Below are 4,607 nucleotides of genomic sequence, written 5' to 3'. Positions count from 1 at the left end.
ATTCTACAAGGGAAATACTGAATTTCAGTAACAATTCCATTCATTAAATACTACTTAAATTCCTACTATCTATCACTTTTTTTGTTACAGGCTGATGACATGACAGTGAACAAGATAGTCATGGCCTTGCTTTCAAGGAAATGACTTTTTGCAAAAAGGATGGATGTTAAACCAGTAATGACAAGTATCATGAGGATTCAAAAGGAAAATAAAATGAGTAAGGAAGCATCAGTGGGAAGGAAACAACCTAGTGGAGTAATATGTTACAACAGGGTAGAAAAATCCAAATATGTATACAAACACCCTACTAAATAAATTATTAAAGTAATATATGAAAATGTATGTGTGTGCAAGGGCAACAGCTGGCGAAAACAAGAGTGAACTATTGAGCACTTACAATATTCAGAACTATGTATTAAGTTCTTTTGAAAATAAAAAGTCAAATATGTTTGGGACCATCTTGTGTAACAAGTTGCATTAAAATCTGAAAGACAAATTACAGTTTAAAAACTTTATCTCTCAACGGAACACATTTCCAGTTATTTTAAATAAATGATATATATATCATTGATGATATATGATATATATCATATTTTATGTAATGATATATATTTATACAATGATAATATATCATATATATAAACATATCCATTATCAGTTATATATATATATATATTTTTTTTTTAAAGAGTTCCTGAGACTTCTTAAAATATCCAACATTTGCCTACAATATGTAATTATAGCTTCAGTGAATAACAACATTTATTTAAAACTGTAAAGCATCAAAAGCTCACCTTTAATTCAGTCATCTTCTCTCCTCTTCCTCCAACAGCTATTCCATATTTTCTATCCATGCGAAACAAAGCAATAATATAAGATCCAGTGTCATTGTAGTGCAATAGATCTAGCTTTGATTTCCTGTTCCAACAATTCTGACTGCAGCCTTAGAAAAGTTACCTAACCTCTCACCTGAATTTCATCAGGGAAGAATAAGCAAACATTACTGTTAATATATTCATCTCATAATTGTCACCAAACACATGTGAAATCCTTTGCCCTTATGTGTTTTTAATATTAATAAATACTATTCTATATTATTATTTTTGCCTAAATCAATATGTTTTTGCATTTTAATCGTGAAGTACCAGAGCAGAATTAAAAGTTTTCCCACATGTTAAAAGATGCCACACAGCTAAGGGTGTAGGTTGATAGAGATTTGGAAAAGAGTAGAACAGTCTAAAGTGGAATTTCTAAACACAAATTATAAAGATTTTTGGTGATTCTGCCACTTTCAAAAATCAAATCTGCATGTATGATAGAGATATTCAGTACACACACATACACATACATATGCACATTCATACATACACAAAATTGAGAGTGGACAAGGTTCAAACATTTGTTTTCAGTCTTGCTGACCAATTTGATAATTTCCTCTAATTTTTTTTTTTTTTTTTTTTGAGACAGAGTCTCACTCTATCGCCCGGGCTGGAGTGCAGTGGTCTGTTCTCAGCTCACTGCAAGCTCCGCCTCCCGGGTTTATGCCATTCTCCTGCCTCAGCCTCCCAGTAGCTGGGACTACAGGCGCCCGCCACCTCGCCCGGCTAGTTTTTTGTATTTTTTAGTAGAGACAGGGTTTCACCATGTTAGCCAGGATGGTCTCGATCTCCTGACCTCGTGATCGGCCCGTCTCGGCCTCCCAAAGTGCTGGAATTACAGGCTTGAGCCACCGCGCCCGGCCAATTTCCTCTAATTTCTTTACAGCCTTGGATGATATTAGTAGTTTTATTTTCTTTCCTGGTTTATTATTTTTGATAACCTGAAATAGCTCTGGGGGAAGAAAATGGTAAGGAGAACCTCATTTCTGATAGTATAGTTTCCTTCGAACTAAAATGAAACCTATTGCTCAAGTCCCAGAGACAGCACAAACACAGAAACTTAATTTCCTGAGGTGACTCAATGCAGCAGCTAATTCATTTTCAGACTTGTGGTGGTGCAATGTAAAGAAGCTTGCCAGAAACTTAAAGTTACCCTTAAAAAACTCAGCATGTTTGATCTGGGAAAACTATCGCCCTTATGAGATTTCAGTTGCTTCACCTCATACTTTCTATTTATACAATTACTTAGAGGACAGGAATAGTAGGACAATTTTTAATCATGGCAAAAAGTAGCAGTAGCATTAAAAAGTAAGTTATTTGTAAAACAGAAAGGTGGCCTGGATTTATGGAAAAATAGCTGGAGGATGAAGATATTATTTTTCTGAAGTATCAGCTGAAGCCCATCTGTGCACCACTGTCTGATAATGTCTTAATTCTTAACCTTCTTATCAAAAGCTCTCAGCAAAGGTCATCAAACAAACAAACAGCCATTTGTTAGAGACAGATATTAGGAAAAATATGCATGAGTCACAGCATTGTTCTCTCCCTGTCCAGAGGAGTAGAATGTACACATTCTTCTAAACAATATATATTAAAGTAATAAAGTCACTCATCCCAGAAAATGTTTTACCTCTTTTTCTCAGTTTCTATTAAGCTTATTCATCTCTTACTGAGTATTTCATTTTCAATGTAAAAAAAAAAATTCTTGAAATGAAATGACAAAATAACAAAGACCTATTTTTACAAGAGGAAGACCATTCAGATTTGTTGTATTCGTTTTCTAAACACTTTTTCTTTTTTTGGTAAATATTGGATAGAAATCACATAGAAAAAAATACTTAAGAAAGAAGTTTTAATTATGGAACACACAAGATTCCTAACTATACAGAGTTCCTTTGTTTGGAGTGATTTAATACTCTTTCATGCACAATTCAGGAATTAGTCACCTGAGGACAAGAATGCAAGGTGCTTATGGTTCTTACAGAGTATCTCCCTTTGGAGTGTATTGACAAATGTTGCCTGCCAGTAGGCAGCTATGTGATAAGATTCCCTGAGATTTCCAATGTCAGAAAACCCATGATAGCACAGCCTGAAAACACGAGAACACACAAAGAAGGAAAGCACTTATTTTTGCCTATTGGAGAGGAGGCGACTGATAATTTGATTAAGTGTTCCCACCGCAATTAATATTACATGACATGGATAATGAACAATTATCTTAAAGAGGTTTTAAAAAATTGAAGTCTCAAAATACAACCCATGGAACTGTTTCATGGAACTACTAAACCCCTTCTGCCAAAGATAATGATATTTACTCATTCATTCAATCTTTCATTCATTTACATATCAGTTTATTGAGTACTAGGTATGTATTACGCACTATTTCAGGAACTGGGATACATCAGTGGAAAAGGCAGGCAAGCGGTGTCTTGGTTCATTCAGGCTGCTATCATAAAATACCTTAGACTAGGTAATTTATCAACAATAGAAATTGATTGCTCCCAGGTCTGGAAGCTGGGAAGTCCAAGATCAAAGCACCAGCAGATTCAGTATCTGGTAAGCACTGTTTCAGAGATAGTGCCTTCTTGATGCATCTTCATATGGTAGAAGAAGAAGGGTTGAACAAACTATCTCAGGCATCTTTTATAAGGGCACTAATGTTATTCATGATGGCAGAGTCCTCATGACCTGATCATCTCCCAAAGGCCTTATCTCTTAATACCACATTGGGGATTAGGTTTTAACATATGAACTTGGGAGGACACATTCCGACTACAGCAATTCCACAACTGAACATCCCAAGTTCATGTCCTTCTCACACGCAAAATACATTTATTCCATCCCATCACCCCAACATCTTAACTCATTTCAATATTAAATTCAAAGTCTAAAGTCCAGAGTTTCATCTAAATATAATCTAAATCAGATTTGGGTGGGACTCAAGGTATGATTCATCCTGACACAATTTGTTCTCCAGCTGGAACCCATGAAACCCAACAAGTAATGTGCTTCCAAAATATAATTGTGGGACAAAGGACAGGCCTAGGATAGACATTCCCATTCCAAAAGGGAGAAATAGAAAAGAAGAAAAAGGTAATAGATCTCAAGTAGGTCCAAAATCCAGCAAAGCAAATAACATTAAATCTTAAAACTTGAGAGTATGTCTTGTCTTTAACTCTATGTCTTGCTTTCCAGACAAATTGGAGCAGGGTTTGGTCCCTAAGACTCCAGACAGTCCCATTTCCTTGGTATGACAGGTTGATGTCAGGTGCCTGTGGCTCTTCCAGGCTAAAGTTGCATGCTGATGGCACTATTCTGGAGTTTTAGAGGCAACTCCACTTCCCACTGATTCACCAGATATTGTCAAAGTAGGGATTCTCTGTGGTGACCTTGCACACTAGTGCACACTAGTGACAGCACCACTAGATATTTCACTAGTTGGGGAGCTCTGCAATAATCCTACCCCTGTGGATATTCTCTCTCTGGGTCCTGAGGTTCTCTAGGGCATCCTTTGAAATCCAGGTGGAGGCAAATATACCCCTACAGTTCTTGCACTATGTACACTGGAAGAGTTGGCACCATGTGGATGTAGCCAAGTTTTATCACCTCTTCCCCCTAGAGGGACAGCTACTGTGGCTCACGCCACACCTGGGCCCACTGGAGCCACACCTGGGGTGGTTGGGCAGGGAGTACTGCACCTGAATTCAGGGAGCAGAGACTTGAGTCAGT

The sequence above is a fragment of the Colobus angolensis genome, unplaced genomic scaffold (genome assembly GCF_000951035.1).
Source record: "Colobus angolensis palliatus isolate OR3802 unplaced genomic scaffold, Cang.pa_1.0 Scaffold326, whole genome shotgun sequence".
In the NCBI taxonomy this organism is placed as follows: domain Eukaryota; kingdom Metazoa; phylum Chordata; class Mammalia; order Primates; family Cercopithecidae; genus Colobus; species Colobus angolensis.
The sequence above is the reverse complement of the archived record's forward strand: the minus strand, read 5'-3'. Positions refer to the sequence as shown.